General features: G+C 38.1%; 1 pseudogene; it reads left to right on the top strand.

Moving 5' to 3' along the window:
• The first annotated feature begins 10,609 nt into the window (after positions 1–10,609).
• LOC149122388 (signal recognition particle 14 kDa protein pseudogene) lies at positions 10,610–11,311 on the top strand (annotated as a pseudogene).
• Positions 11,312–16,928: the final 5,617 nt, after the last annotated feature.

Here is a 16,928-nt window from a genome sequence, read left to right as displayed (position 1 = left end):
TCATAATGTCTCCTCATTGAGATAATTTGCATAAGCAAAACATATTACATGGCAGTCTTAGAGGACTGAGTAGGCAGCCAGTTTGTCAGCACACTGGCTCTCGGGAGGGCCACCCAGACTGAAAGACCACCCCCTCTAGTATCTACCAAGCAATTCAAATAACTCTATTAAAGCTTTGCTACATAAAAACTTTTTTATTTTATTTTATATTATTTTCTATTTATTTGAAAGGCAAGCAGACAGAAACCAAGGCAGAGTGAGAGAGAGAACAAGATCTTCTGTCTGCTGGTACACTCCCCAAATGCCAGCCACAAGTAGGGCTAGGTTAGGCCAAAGCCAGGTGCCTAGAACTTAATGTGGGTCCCCCATGCAAGTGGTAGGGATGCAAGTACTTGGGACATCACCCACTACTTTCCAAGGTGAGCATTTTTGGAATTGCAAGTGGATCTGGGGCCCAAACTCAGGTACTCAGCTATGGAATGTGTGTGTCTCAAGCAGTATTTTAACCACTATACCAAACACCTGCCCCAGATTTAATGTTTTCATAGTCATAAAGATTCTTTAGTTACCAACATTTTTGTTTAGTTTTGTATGTTGGTTTTTAACTCAAATGTCAAAATTTTCTCTAGGTTATTTTTTTCTGTTTCTTTACCCATTTCTACCATTATGAATTTTTTGCAATAAAAGATAATTAATAAGAACAAAGAAGAAGGAACAAAAGAAACCTACAGGGAAGCAAAGATGATAGACCTAAACATAAGTTATATGCTGTGAAATACTACTCAGCAACGAAAAAGAAGGACTTATTGATACTTGTTGTAACATCGATGAATCTCCAAATAACATGCTGAGTGAAAAATATGGAACCAAAATATGGTCACTATAACTCTCTGTGATAGATAAACTAACCTGTAACAAACTGATAGTGACAGAACTCAGATCAGTGGTGGCTTTGGGATTGGGGAAGTGACAGGGAGAAGAGGGAGACAGAGATTACAAAGGGAGTGAAGGAAATTTTTGGAGGCGATATGTTCCTTATCTTTATTGCGACAGTAGTTTCATGGGTATATACATGTGTCAAATCTTATCATATGATAAACTTTAAATATTTATTGTTTGTTCCATGTCAATAATACTTCAGTAAAGCTATTAGCAATAGGTCTCAATAAATGGTAAGCCTTGGGTTGCCCTATTTTTATTATTATTTCTATTATGTGTGCAAGCTGCTTGAAGGTGGAAAGAAGGAATTCATCTCAACCTAATAGGTATTTTGTTAGTAGCTGCTTAGGTACATCAACCTGCATTTTCTATTGCCTCCTCCTCTAACTCTATGTGTTCTCCCTTCTCTATCACTATTAGAGTTCCTAAGATATGATTTCAAAAAGGCTTCTCCAATATTTTGATTTCCCCAAAGTCAAATAATTTTATAATTCCTAGCACTCTGTGGATAATTTTTTATGATACACCACTTTCTATCTTTCCAAACTGAAAAATAAGTTTTTGAGGAAAGCATGGACACCTGGTGCATTATTATAAACTAATAGTACTGTATATATCTTTGGTAAATTACTGATGATCTCTCAGCCAGATTGTTGGAGTCTTGCTGCCTTTGGCTGAACTTCCACAGACATCAACCACTGGTTCATCCAGATACCCACTTGAACAGAAGTGCACCACTTCCTGGATACCTTGTTTTCTTATCCTAGTGTATCTTGAAGTCAGCCTAATTTAAACTTGAATTTCTCAGACCCTTTGGGAACACCCTGCAAAAACTGGCTGCACCCTCAGGCTTTCTTTTTTAAAACAGATTTGATTTATTTGAAAGCCAGAATGAGAGAGAGAGAGAGAATGTTCCATTCATTGTTTCACTCTCCAAATGATTGCAGCAACCAGATTTAGATCGGGTCAAAACCAGGAGCCAGGAATTCCATCTGGGTCTCTAACGTAGGTTATGGGGCCCTACTTGGGCCATCATCCATTGCTTTATCAGGGAGCTGCTCGAAGGGGAGCAACTGGGACTCAAACCAGCACTCAAATATACGTTGCCAGCATCCCAAGTGGCGGCTTAAACCCCTGCACCACAACCTCCACCCCTGACTGGTTTCTTTATGGCTCATGTTTTTGAGTCTTTCTATAGGAAATACTGTACCCAGTGCAGAAGCACATAGCTTTGTTAAAGTCAGGAATGGGTCTGTTATGAGGCCTTTGGGGGGCAGAAGAGATGGAGCAAGGTGAAGAGCAGTGCTATTGATTAGAATACTTTCTTCATTATCTGATCAGAAGCCCACAGCTGCTTGTCTTTTTTTTCTTTCTTTCTTTTTTTTTTTTTTTTTTTTTGACAGGCAGAGTTAGAGAGAGAGAGAGACAGAGAAAGGTCTTCCTTCCATTGGTTCACCCCCGAAATGGCTGCTGCTGCCGGCGCGCTGCGCCGATCCGAAGCCAGGAGCCAGCTGCTTCCTCCTGGTCTCCCACGCGGGTACGGGGCCCAAACACCTGGGCCATCCTCCACTGCCTTCCTGGGCCACAGCAGAGAGCTGGACTGGAAGAGGAGCAACTGGGACAGAATCTGGCGCCCCAACCAGGACTAGAACCCAGGATGCCGGTGCCGCAGGCGGAGGATTAGCCTAGTGAGTCGCGGCGCCGGCCAGCTACTTGTCTTTTAATGCTTGTCTTTTAACATACATATGTATCTGTTATAAGCATTCTACTTGGAAAAGTTTCTCTTTCCTGAAAACTATTCAAACAGGGAAAAGGTCATGGGAAAACTGATGAAAGGAAAGTTTTTTCCTCTCTGTGGAAGGAGTTTCGATTGTTCACCAGATCTCCCTGTTTCCCAACTTTCCTTCTCCCTGATAGAAACCTGCTTGTTTGTTTACTTATTGGCAATGTTCCCAAATAATATTTTTTGGTCTGTCTTGCAGTTCAGAATGGCCAATAAGGTATAAATGGTGGTTGGCTGTGTGACTGACCTTGGGAAAACCATTTGCAAGGGAAGCAGTCAACTGTCACATAGATCAATTGTTCTTTTTTTCTTTTCCTTCTTCTTTACTAGGACCTGATCATTGTGGCTGGAGTTTCATCAATCATCTTGTCATTTTAGGAAGACATTAGGGATGGGGTTGGATTACTGGTTGTCTCCATAGACATCATATCATTTCTGGACTGTTGTGTTATCTATTACTGCATAACAAATAATCACAACCTAAAACAACAGCCATTTATTATCTCAGTTTCTTTGGGACAGATCTGTGGACACAGCCTAGGCTTCCTGGGTTCTCTGTTCTGGGTCTTCTTAAGCGTTGGTTTAACCTCTTATATCATAACACCAGTCCACACTTGTCTTTTAATCTCATTTCCAATGAGCACTTTATTTGAGAGGCAGAGGGACAAAATGACAGAAAGAGAGAGATAGGGAGAGATAGGGGACAAGTAGATAAAGAGAACACCCATAGGCTGGCTCACTCTCCAAATGCCCTTAATGCTGGAGTTGGGCCAGGTTGAAACTGGGAGCTGGGAACTTAATTGAGATCTTCCATGTGTGTAGTAGGGACCCAGCTACTTGAATCATCACCTGCTGCCTCCCAGGAGTGCAATATTAAGAAGACGGAATCCATGGTGGAGCCAAGACTTAAATCCAGACACTCCAATATGGGATGCAAGTGTCTGAACAAGTCTCTTAACTGCTAGATCAAATGCCATGCCCCACCCCTCCAAACTTTCTAAAGTATCCTTGTATATACACTATGCATTGAATCATATAATACATAATATTGTGGCAAAGTTTTTCATGTTAGTGACTTTTAGTCAAAGAGAAGAGAGAATTCACCTGTAGTTGAACAAGTTGGGCTTTTTGTTTATTGAAGCAAAGAAGACTGCATACCATGAAAAACTGTGAACTATCTTAGGAAGAGGGTATACAATGGAGAGCATTTGTGCTGTGTTTGAATGATTTGAAGAAGAGTTCAAGGAAATGAAGAGTATCTCTCTGGATGGAATACAATCAGAAAGTGGAGATAATTCTATGATAATCTTAATAAATCTTTTTCTAGAATGAGGAAAGGCTATAAGGAAAATAAACTGGTAGTTTGTAAAGAAATCACTCAAGTTAACCAGGAGAGGGAGATGTTTGGTACTTTTATGGTTTGTACAGGGACTTTGTTTTTGTCTGGTGCTCTGACAAAATTATGAAAGGGTCTTGTCTTTCGTATCACACCTTCACAGTCACAGAGTGACCTTTGCCTCATACTGAGGTTTTGTTAGAAGATTTTGGTCTAATGGGAGAATGCCTAACCCTGACTATGAGGCCAGACCAGCTCTTGCCAATTCTGAGGTCCTGCAGTCAATGTCAGACCAGTTCCCCTATGTCAGGCTGCTTTTCTCTTTCTGCCAGAGACTCACTCTGATGAAAGAACAAGAAAGGCACAAATTAGGTGATATATTGCATTGCATGGTAGGATAGAAGAATTGTAATCTATTACACTCACAATTCACACATATAATTTATAATTACAGAATTTGTGATAATTATTAATTAATTATCAATTATTACAATTATTAATTAATTGTATAAATTATTAATTTGTGATAATTATTAAAACATGTCCTAGGTCAGAGATGAATATGTATTTTTAATTTATATTTGCAAATATAAATCCAACCTACATAGAATATGTGTGTGTTGTACGTGAACAGGTATACATATATACATTATATAGATATGAAATATATTTTATTAATATATATTCTTTAAGAGAAAGGATTATTCTAAAGACATATATAGATGTTTATGAAAGATATATAATGTATAAACTTTTTAAAGGGAAAACAACTATCACATCTTGAATCAGTATGAAGTTAGAACTTGTAGGATTTGTCTTCATTGGCCTTTGTTTCAAAATTGTGTAAAATAAACAGCTTGCTGCTGCTGCTAATATCAACATTTTCTAAAAATATGTTAAGTATGTTGTATCCTTCTAAATATTTATCTTTTAAAAATAATCTCAATAAGCTATATTTTGGAAATCTTTTTGGGTGGGCAAATAAATGCTTTCAACTGAAACAAAACGAAGAACAGTTCAACACTCCTCTAGCTTTTACAGAGATTCTCTCTTATCTAGTAATCTAAACGTTCTCAGTCCCCAATAGGTCTAGTCTATTATGATTTTCTGTAACATTGGAAGAAGGGAGAGTCTAGCTAAGCAGCCAGCTTCTCTTCTCATTTATTGGAGAAACTCTTTTTAAACCTATTCTGAGGTTCCTACTGTAAAATGTGCAATTCTCATATTGCTAGATCCTTCAACAAAGTGTTATAAATCTTGTCTACAAAGTAAATACCAAGTTACCTGAAAGGCAATGTGATTGTTTATCTAAATTAGCTAGGATAAGTTGTAAGTTCTTTGGTAGAAAACTCTGAAAATGAAAGTTATCCTTGTTTGTGTTGAATTTCCATACTCAAGGGATGAAATCTTTCACACATTTCCATTTAATGTGGTTCAAAAGGTGTGATGTAAACATGTGATTGCACCTTCTTTCCTCTCTGTGACTCCTGGAAGGATGCCATACAACATGCACTGCACGTCCTGTCCTTGCATGAGGTGAGTAAGCAATTACCATTGACCAGCTTGGCAGCCAAACTGGGACCACATTCATTATTCAGTTCCCTGGTCCTTTTTATTTCCAGATGCTCTTCTATCCACTTGCCTCCTAATCTGTACACTGAAATGCTGACTCATCTCTAGGTCACTTGGGGAATCAAAAGGAAAACGGAATGCATATCGCTGACTCTTGAGAAGGCAGACTGATGAAGCATGCTGATTTTTACTACTCTCTACTTCCTATAATGTCTACATTTGCTGTCAGGTACTATGGCCAGGATGCCTGAGGCTCCCTAATGAGTACAGTATGGATGCCAGTGCTGGTCCTAATAGAGCTCAGGAACCCAACTTGGATAATGGAGCAAGTTCTTCCAGTCCTAGTTAATTCATTCCAGGTTTGTTACAGAATCCTATATAGCCAATGAAGTGTACTCGTTGCTCTAAGGGGTGATGGGTTGAGGCAACCCCTTATCAGCTAATAATTTATTGGTTTTCCAGCACCATACTAGAAAAAAAAACATTATGTAAGTCTGCTGCAGAAGTTTCTTCCTTGGGAAGGTAAAATATATCTTGCAAGATATAGGAGAGACATAAATAAACCTAATTTTCCATTCCTACTACTGTCTTACATTCCTCTGTCATGAAATAATGTATTTAACATACAATTTATGTAAAATAGTATAATTAATGTGCAAACAATTTTAAAATACTGTATAAAATAGATTGATTCCATAGGCAATATAGTTACAGTGGTAGTGATAATATCATTATCATAAATGTTATTTTTAGTATTATTGATTATAGTGATACCGGTACATCAGGAAGTATAAAGTAGATAAGTTCCTAGTCAAATAGCAGAAGATTAAAGAATGTGTAATACACTAAGGACTTAACTACTCGTTAGTCAATTACTAATGATTTATTCCAGCTCAGTAAAATATATAGATCTATTATTTACCTATAAATGCTATAGAAATATATAAATATAATACACATATGTCATACAAATAAAATTAACATGTGCACATATTAATTAATTTGCATGTGTTTTATAACTATTACCCATACTGTAAAATATATTATAATATTACATTATAATATAAAAAACATTATAATACATAGTACATGTCAAGTTAAAAAAGCTAACCTCATGGCCGGCGCCCGGCGCCGCGGCTCACTAGGCTAATCCTCCGCCTAGCGGCGCCGGCACACCGGGTTCTAGTCCCGGTCGGGGCGCCGGATTCTGTCCCGGTTGCCCCTCTTCCAGGCCAGCCCTCTGCTGTGGCCAGGGAGTGCAGTGGAGGATGGCCCAGGTGCTTGGGCCCTGCACCCCATGGGAGACCAGGAAAAGCACCTGGCTCCTGGCTCCTGCCATCGGATCAGCGCGGTGCGCCGGCCACAGCGCGCCGGCCGCGGCGGCCATTGGAGGGTGAACCAACGGCAAAGGAAGACCTTTCTCTCTGTCTCTCTCTCTCACTGTCCACTCTGCCTGTCAAAAAAATAAATAAATAAATAAAAATAAAAATAAAAAAAAATAAAAAAAAAAAGCTAACCTCATATCAAAGTCAAACCAATTATTACATTTTAATCAAGGACTCATCTTTAGTTTTTTTCTAAGTGCAAGTTGTGTATTATAATATTGTGTAAGAAATGTTAGATTGACCTTGGAAATGCAAGCATTCACACATACTTGTGCATTTCAAGCACATTATGTTTTACTAACAAGTACCGGTAGGTCCAATGAAGGCAGCTCAGGGTAGTTGAAACAAATGATCAGTGCAGACAATATGAACGTAAATCTTTTTTGTTCTTAATATGCCTGTAGAACTAGAAATCTACTTTATAGCTAAATGTAAGTGCTAAAATTATCATGCTAATGTGCATATATAATTGGTTTTATATTTTTACAGTCTCTTGATTTGAGGCATTTTAAAGTATGCATTATCTAGAGTGAAGCCTGCTCTTACATCTTTGTTTCAGTAGGAATGTAGAACTGACACATTGTGTCCGTATATAAGGCTCTTTGTGTCATTGCCAGGAGCAGTAATGTGTGTTGAATCATCCCACAGTCCTCTGTTCTCCTTTGTGATATTCATCCATGAATAAGGTGGAAAGAGGGAGTGCAGGTAACACTGTGAAGTGGAGACCATAGCAAAATGGCCCTATACAGCAGTTATATTTCATGTGAGAAATCTCAAACCACTTGGTGGAGAACTTTGGCTTTATTTTCCAGAATTTTTCATTGTATGCCTGCAGAGCCTAAATTAAATTGATCTGTAGGTCTTGATATTTATAAGATGGAAAAAGAATTTCATGATTTGTATGAAATACAGTTATTTAGTCAATTTAAACTGGTGGAGATATTTAAGAATTATAATACATTATTACTTTGCCTAATTTATCTAATTCAATGAAGTATGAATGTTTGTGATTTAAGTACATAACAGAAGAAATTTCCTTCTATTGGCAACTTGGGCCCAGCTCTTTCTTGGGTATAATTAAGTCAGTCTGTCTATATACAGTTTCAAAAGAGCCAGTCTTTCAAAATGACAGTCATTTTGCTTTCTTATTATAGCGAAGTTATAGAAGATGGACTAGTTGGGGTCAATCAGATGTCTGGAACTGCACTGATATTGTTTCTAAAAGCAGACATTGCAATAGTTTTGAGGGATTATAAACAAAATGAATGGTTGCATTCCTTTAAAAAATAAGCTCTATTTACCACTCATTTGTTCCTGTAATGATCTGTTATATCTGATTGACCTTCATACCACAGTGAATTGTGTAACTTCATGAAAAGTATTGCTATTATTCTTTCTGCCTTTGTAAATTAGTTTAAAAAGTGACTAAAACATTTTGTTTGCTCTTTGAAGATACTACTTCTACATTTTTTATAAAATTCTTTTTTGTTTGTAAATACGAACAACTACCAGAAATGCTTTTTTTTTTAATGAGGAGAATTAAATTTTCCTAAAGTGAGGGAAACTATGTTATGACTCAGTTTGAAAAATGAAGAAATTGGGGCCGGTGCCATGGCTCACATGGCTAATCCTCCTCCTGCAGCGCCAGCATCCCATATGGGCACTGGGTTCTAGTCCTGGTTGCTCCTCTTCCAGTTCAGCTCTCTGCTGTGGCCCAGGAGGGCAGTGGAGGGTGGCCCAAGTGCTTGGGTCCTGCACCCGCATGGGAGACCAGGAGGAGGTACCTGGTTCCTGGCTTTGGATCGGCGCAGTGCTGGCCATGACAGCCATTTGGAGAGTGAACCAACGGAAAAGGAAAACCTTTCTCTCTGTCTCTCTCTCTAACTGTCTGTAACTTTACCTGACAAATAAAAAAAAGAAAAGAAAAGAAAAGTGAAGAAATTAAAAGCTGGATACATGACAGATCATTGTATATACTTAAGTTTTGTGATAGTTTGCATTCCTTCAGAGGATCTTAAAGGAATTTTAAGATTCAAATGAATAGTTATGAACAAGATATTCTACATTGAGTCAGACAGTATACTGGCAGTGAACAGCTGGCATACTCAAAAGGCTTAACTGGAAAATTATTAATAAAGAGGCTATTTACAGAGTGTGGACAGGGTTAAAGAAACCAACAGGGAAAGTGAAGCACCTGAGACTAGCAACAGTGAGGAGTTGTTACCAACCCCAGGTGTAGGATTATGGAAACTGTGTAAGGGAAGATGCTGGTAAGTGTTAACTATAGAGAACCCATTGTCGCTGCCAAAGCTGTAGGGAACTAAGGGTCACCAAGGAAGAAATACTCTAATTTCTCTCTTCCAGCCTCCCCAGTGTCTGCCAGTGTCTCCTATCCATTGGTCTCAGCCAGAAGCCAGGGGTCAGCCTACTGCATCACAGGCCAAACCACAGAATGCTGGGAAATGAATCTGGGGAAACAGTGATCGCAGATCCCATAGTAGTTTCTTATTTCTGCTATAATCAGTTACCACAAACTCAGTGACTACAAACAATACCAATTTATTACCCTATAGTTCTGGAGGTCAGAAGTACTAAATTCAAGATGTCAGCAGGATTGCCTCCCTTCTCCAAGGTCCAAGGGAGAATTCCATTTCTTGCCTTTTCAAGGTTACACATGTTCCTTGACTTCTGACCTCTTCCTCAAATCACTTAAACCTCTGCTTCCATCACCACATCTCCTTCTTTTATCCTGACCTCTCTGCCTCCTTCTCATAAGGGCCATTGTGATTTCACAGGGTCCACGTAGAGAATCCAGATTAAGCTCTACTCTTTAAGATCCTTAAATTAATCCTATACATTACAATGTGTTATGGGTACAACAGGACTTGTCTCCCCCAAAATTTATGCAGATGTTTACACTCTGATGTCTTAATGGTTATTGGATTAGGGGGTGGAGATTTGATCTAATTGTGGCAACTCGCAGGTAGGGTGAGTGGGAGGGCTTTAGGTCATTTAGGGCATGTCCTCAGAGGGTGGTTCTCTTGAGAGGTTGATTACTTGTGTTCAAGTTCAGCCTAGCTGTTCTCTTTCTCTCCTTCCTGGATCACCACGTGATAACTCCTGGACTGTGGGGTCATCTGATCCTGAATTATAATCTCCAAACTGTAAGATAAAATAAATGTCTTCTTTCCCAAGAAGCTCCTTTATGGTATATTTGTTAAAGTAATGAGATTCGTACTATGTGCAAAGTATGGTAATATGCTTATAGGTTCTGGAGATAAGCAGATAGATATCTTTGGGGAGCTACTTTTCTGCTTTCAGATCACAGACTCCAAGTAGCTATGGCTGTGAAAGAATATGATGTTTTTCCTGCAAGGAAATTAAACCCATAGACTATGTCTACACATTGTACAGCCAAGAAGTAATTTTTTTTTGTAATTTGAAAAATATTTTCTATTTTGAAAAAAGTGAAAAATTATTGAACTAGTTGACATTTCATTTAACATTATATATAATTAGACCTTTATGTTTTAAAAATAGTTATTTACTTAAAAAGGCAAAATAGGTGGACTGAGAGGAGCTGGCAGTTCCAGCATGGTACTGCTGGAGAGCAGACAGTTCCTGAAACTGACCAGGCTCTTCCAGAAGTGCCAGTTGTCAGGCACTGTGTTCTTCACCTTGAATAAGTGATGCATTTTTCATGAAGATGACTGTTGAAGGAAATCCATTCCAAGGAAGGATCTGTGGAGGGTTTTGAACCCTCAGACAAATGTCTGTTAAGAGCTACTGATGAGGGGCCGGCGCCTCAGCTCAATAGGCTAATCCTCTGCCTGCGGCGCCGGCACTCTGGGTTCTAGTCCCGGTCGGGGTGCCAGATTCTGTCCCATTTGCCCCTCTTCCAGGCCAGCTCTCTGCTGTGGCCCAGGAGTGCAGTGGAGGATGGCCCAAGTCCTTGGGCCCTGCACCCCATGGGAGAAGCACCTGGCTCCTGGCTTCGGATCAGCGCGATGCACCGGCTGCAGCAGGTGGCGGCCATTGGAGGGTGAACCAATGGCAAAAGGAAGACCTTTCTCTCTGTCTCTCTCTCTCCCTGTCCACTCTGCCTGTCAAAAAAAAAAAAAAAAAAAAAAAAAAGCTACTGATGAGAAAGAAGATCAGCACCGTGGTGAGCTCCAAAAATTGAGCAAGTTTCAAATGCTGTATTTAAACATGTTGAGAGCTAACATGGATGGAGTCAAGAAGAGGGACAAAAAGAGTAAGCGTAAAAGAGCAAAGCCGCACAGTGCAAAGCACTGAATTTACTGCTTTCACGAGCTAACCACTGAATTGCTATTCTCCCTTTGGTTTTTCCTTTTGACCACAAAGCTAGGTTTCTGGCTCCCCATATCTATCTTTCATGCACAATAAGAGCCATCTTGGAAAGGGGCTAAGTGTTTACAGGGTAGTTTTGGTAACAAGTCCGTTTATTTTTAGTTCTGTTTTATTGGTCCGTGCTACATGGTTGTATTTTCCTGAATTATAGTTTGAAAGTCTCTGTAGTCATCTCTGTGAAGTGCATTAAACCTGCTTGTCTACCAGCAAAAAAATAAAAGGCAAAATGATAGATAGATAGATAGATAGATAGGCAGATAGATAGATAATACAATCCTTCACCTGCTTGCTCACTCCCAAAATGGCCACAGCAGCCAGAGTCTGGACCAGGCTGAAGTCAGGGGCCAGGAACTCAATTTTGAACTCTTATGTAGGTGGCAGGAGTTAAAGTACTTGGTATGTCACCCACTGTCTTTCTGGTTGCATTAAGAGGAAACTGGATCAGAAGCAGAGTAGACAGGACTTGAAGTGGTGCTCCAATATGATATGCTGATATTGCAAGTAGTGCTTAACCCACCTTCAGATTCAGACTTTTATATTTTAAATATGTTCTTAAAATTCAATTTTTGAGGTCACTATTTCTACATATGCAAGATTACCTTGACATTTTCATAAATAAACTGACTGGAAGCATAATAATAGATAAGATAGTTATTATTTTTTAGTAACTTTTGTATATTATTTACATAACATAAGGAAGCCACTATTATTTTTTCATTTTTTAAAATTTATATAAGGTGAACAAATTTCTTGTATTTCATATATACAGATTTAGGGGCATAGTGATACTTCCCACCCCACCCTCCTTCCTGTCTACTCTCCCACCCTCCCTCTTTCATTCTTTCTTAGTCTTTAATTTTTACAATGACATATTTTCAGTTTATTTTATAATCATAAGTTTAACCCTCTACTAAGTAAAGAATTCAACAAATAGTAAGAAAGAAAAATACTGTTCCTCAACAGTAGAGACAAGTGCTGTAAACAATAGTCAAATCTCAGAATGTCAATTTTGCTTATATATATTACATTTTTTGTTTTCTATTAGTTATTACAAATCAAGGAAAACATTTGGTATTTGCCTTTTTAGAACTGGCTTATTTCACTAAGAATAATGGTTTCCAGTTGCATTCATTTGTTGCGAAAGCAGGATTTCATTTTTCATGGCTGAATAGTATTCCATTATGTGTGTGTGTGTGTGTGTGTGTGTGTGTGGCGTTTTCTTTATGCAGTCCTCGGTTGATGGGCATTTTGGTTGAATCCATTGAGCTTCAATAAACGCGGGGGTACAGATACCTCTTTATTATGCTGATTTCATTTCCTTTGGATCAATTCCCAGGAGTGGGATGGCTGGTTCATATGGTAGATCTATTTTCAGATTTCTGAGGAATCTCCATCTTGTCTTCCACAATGGCCATGTTTGTTTGCAGTCCTAAAACAGCAGATTAGGGTACCTTTTTTCCCACATCCTTGCTCACATTTATTGTTTGTAGATTTCTGTTCTAGAGACATTCTAACTGGGGTGAGGTGAAACCTCACTTTTATTTGCATTTCCCTTATGGAAATGAGCATTTTTTTCATTTGTCTGTTGTCCATTTTAATTTCCTCTCTTGAAAAATGCCTGTTCCAGTCCTTTGCTCATTTCTTCACTGGATTGTTTGTTTTGTTGTTGTTGACTTTCTTAAGCTGTTTATAGATTCTGGATATTAAGTCTTCATCATCTGGAAACTAAATTATTAATTGCATTTTAAGGATGATGAAATGGAAGCATAAGTTAAGTAATTTGCCTCAGTTAGTATAACTAGCAAGTTCATATATGGGTTCTCAGCTTAAATTTACTTCTCTAAATCAATTTCATTCTCTTTTTTTGCCATGCTCTGGAAGGCTGAACTATTCAAAATGCATCATCCAGGTTCTCTTTATCCATGGCTTCTGATTGACTTCAATAATTGGGCCATATCAGCAGGAATCGTATGGATGGAAAAAGAAAGAAGAAAGAAGTGGAATTGTTTTTCCCTGCCTTACTGCTCCCTTCCTGTCTTGCTCTAGAGAGTCTGCTTTGTAACATAGCAAGAGCTCCTGCTTGGTGCTCATTCTGCTCTCAACATGTTCTGGTAATACTGTTTCTGAGTTTGAAGGATATTAATGGATTTACATTTTTGATAATCACTGTTTTTTTTGCAAACTCTTATATTCCCCAACTTTCCCATATATTTACAAATCATCACTTCAGTAAATTATTTGCATCTTTTTATCTCCCTTTGGAAATTAACTGCAAATTGAGTTAAGTGCTTGTCTTTAGAAATTGAGTCTTTAAATCATTTCAATATATTCAGTTCAATAACAACAGCAAATTAGTTTACAACGTGAAATCATTTAGTCTCATTTAATCATTTGCTTCTATGTGTGTTTTTAGTGACTTGTTTTTTTCTATAGAAGACAAAAATTTAGGTACTTCAAATGATGAAACAAATGAGAAATTCATCCTGAAAATATAGTTTGATATATAAATATTGAAACAGATTTTCCCTTTAAATATTTCTCCTACTGATTCCCCCACTACATCTTATTTACCTTTCTGTGGTTTTTGAAGCAATTTGCTCATTTTCATGTTGTGAACTGGCAGACACCTTCTCCAAATCTGTATACCACAAGGCAAAAATAACAGACTTCTCAGAAGAACTACATCTTCTATGTCAGAAGAGTGCATAGAAATTTTGTGGAATTGGCACAATTTAGGTTGAGTAGGCAGATAACTCATCAAAGGTGAATGAACAAATACAGCCTCATATAATTGGATATTCAGACATGGAAGGTAGGTGGCTGCTGTTCAGCATCAGTGAGTCCAACAAGGTGTTCTGGATTTGGAGGTGTTTCTGCATCTAGAAGGACTTCTGTTAATGATGCCATTGAGCAATGTAGAGGCTAACTTTATTTTTAAAAAGATTTATTTATTTCTTAGAAAGGCAGAGGCAGAGAGAGAGAGAGAGAGAGAGAGAGAGGTCTTCCATCCACTGGTTCACTCCACAGTTGGCCACAGTGGCCGGAGCTGGGCTGATCTGAAGTCAGGAGCTAGGGACCTCCTTTGGGTCTCTTTCATGAGTGTAGAGGCCAAAGGACTTGGGTCAACTTCCACTGCTTTCCCAGGCCACAGCAGAGAGGTGGATTGGAAGTGGAGCAGCTAGACTCGAACTGGCATCCTTATGAGACGCCTGCACTGCAGGTGGTGACCTTACCTGCTATGCCACAGCACCGGCCCCAGAAGGTATCTTCTTCAAGGCCTGTGATACTTCAGATGCCAGATCATTTTATTTTCAATTGTGTTCCTAAAAGTGGGTTGACTTGGGCTAGATTTGGAATCAGCTACACTGAATAGGTCACCTATGTAGTGATAATAACTCCTGCTTAGGATCCTTAGGGATGAACCAGGGCACAAAGAGGCTGACAAAGCCCCAGAGTATACTCATCACAATGAGAGGCACGTGTGAGGTCATGATGTTGCCCTGAGTGCTGGCAGAGCTCTAGTTACTGATTTTTTAATGACTAAATCACTGAATTGAGCCAGTTTTGTAATTTTCAAATATGAACATAGCATATAATATATTACATATATTGGGTATGATATATGTTATATCTATCAATAAATATAAATATTGTTTACTTTGGTTATTATTTTGTCATCAGCAAGCAGGCTTATAGTGTCTTATCTGCCATGCTGTGACTCACGGTTTAAGTGAGTTTAGGTTCGATTCATTAACATTGGAAGCTAATCAAGTTGTCTCTTAGAGAAAGGAACTCTTGTACACTGCAATGTACAATATACTTATGTTCTTTTACAGGTCTCTTTTCACCACTTCCTAAGTGATACTGCTGTCTGTTTCCTTGACAACAGGGTAGGATGAGCACTGAAATGATACAGAGTGCATGTCAGGTATATCCACAAAATGAGTTGTGGTTGTTCAAAGGAAATATATCAGAACAGTGTCATCTTCTTTTGTGAACAAAGATGCTAATGAAGAAACTTCACTGTTGGTGCTATCCATGGAGCCAAGGGGATTGGTACACATAACATTCAGTACTGGGATTTTATATGTTAGCATTTATTTACTACTTCTGTTCACTCTCCCTTCCTGTTAATTCTTAAGTTACACTTACTGACCAATTAATTTTTAATTTGAAAGCTAAGAAAACAATTGATCAATTTATTTTTAATTTTGAGATAAGATTAAGACATAGAATGATGATCTCTAGTGATTTTTGATAATACCTAGAACATACAATTCAAAATGTATTATGACAATGTGATAATTATATCTCCAATAGATGATTGCCCACATGTCTCCCTTAACAGTTTTTTATGCAAGTCTAAATCACAATGTCTATATTGATAAACCAGTGATATAATGTAATAATGACTTATATGTGACTTATGAATCATAAAATCTATTATATTACTTTCATTGTCACCTGAATAGTAAATGCATATTGATGTGTTCTAATTATTTCAAGTTATAATTCAAATATAGTTAATATGGAATCTCTATTGATAATATGATTAACCAGCACATTATTTTCTTGTTTGTGGTGATGGCAGTGTTAATGTATTGAGTAATGATCTTCCTGAAACTGAAACTGGAGTTCTATGGGATTTTTGGTTTAAAATCATATTGTATATGACACACACACATATATACATATATATGATGTAATCTTTGGCTACAATTATGGCATATACATAGCTTTATAACTTGAACTGCCTTCAATGTTAAGATATTTTCAAAATGTTTAAAGATGTTTACTTTTTAAAAATATTTATCTGTTGATTTGAAAATTAGAGTTACTGATAAAGAGAGATAGACAGAGAGATCTTCCAACCACTGGTTCATTCCCTAGATGACTGCAACAGCCAGTGTTCATGAAGTCAGGAGCTAGGAGCTTCATCTAAGTCTTCCATGTGGGTGACAGGGGCCCAAACACTTGGGCCATTCTCCACTGCTTTCCCTAGGTCATTAGCATGGAGCTGGATTGGAAGTAGAACAACTGAAACTTAAACAGGTGTCCCTATGGGATGTTGGAGTCCCAGATGGTGGCTCTATCTGCTGCACCTAAATACTGGCTCATTAAGGACATTTTCAAATGCATACTACTGGGAAAAGTGATAATCACTTAAAGGATGCACATTTTTCTATCAAAGTAACACATTGATTGTATGACTAAGTATATGTAACATAATGAGTGTTTCTTTCCCAGATCATGAAGATTGTGCCTGTCTTAGCACTAACAAAAGCTTATATCATCCACAAAGAGATCTAGGTCACTCATTGTTGGTAGATGTGACAGATTGAGGTCCCTATGAGGCACACATTAGCATTCAGGATTATTATGCCATGATTTTTTTAGGGTGTCTTGGTAGAGTTAGAAACATACCAGGAGACTCCAATTTAATCCCATCAAGGTGGCATGTACCAATGCCATCTCACTAGTCCAAGTGATCAATTTCTGTTCACAATTGATCATAATGAAAGGACTCAGAGTCAAAGTGAGC

This window comes from Oryctolagus cuniculus, chromosome 14 (genome assembly GCF_051225735.1).
Source record: "Oryctolagus cuniculus isolate XC-2025 breed Fujian yellow rabbit chromosome 14, ASM5122573v1, whole genome shotgun sequence".
Lineage (NCBI taxonomy): Eukaryota > Metazoa > Chordata > Mammalia > Lagomorpha > Leporidae > Oryctolagus > Oryctolagus cuniculus.
The sequence above is the reverse complement of the archived record's forward strand: the minus strand, read 5'-3'. Positions and strand labels throughout refer to the sequence as shown.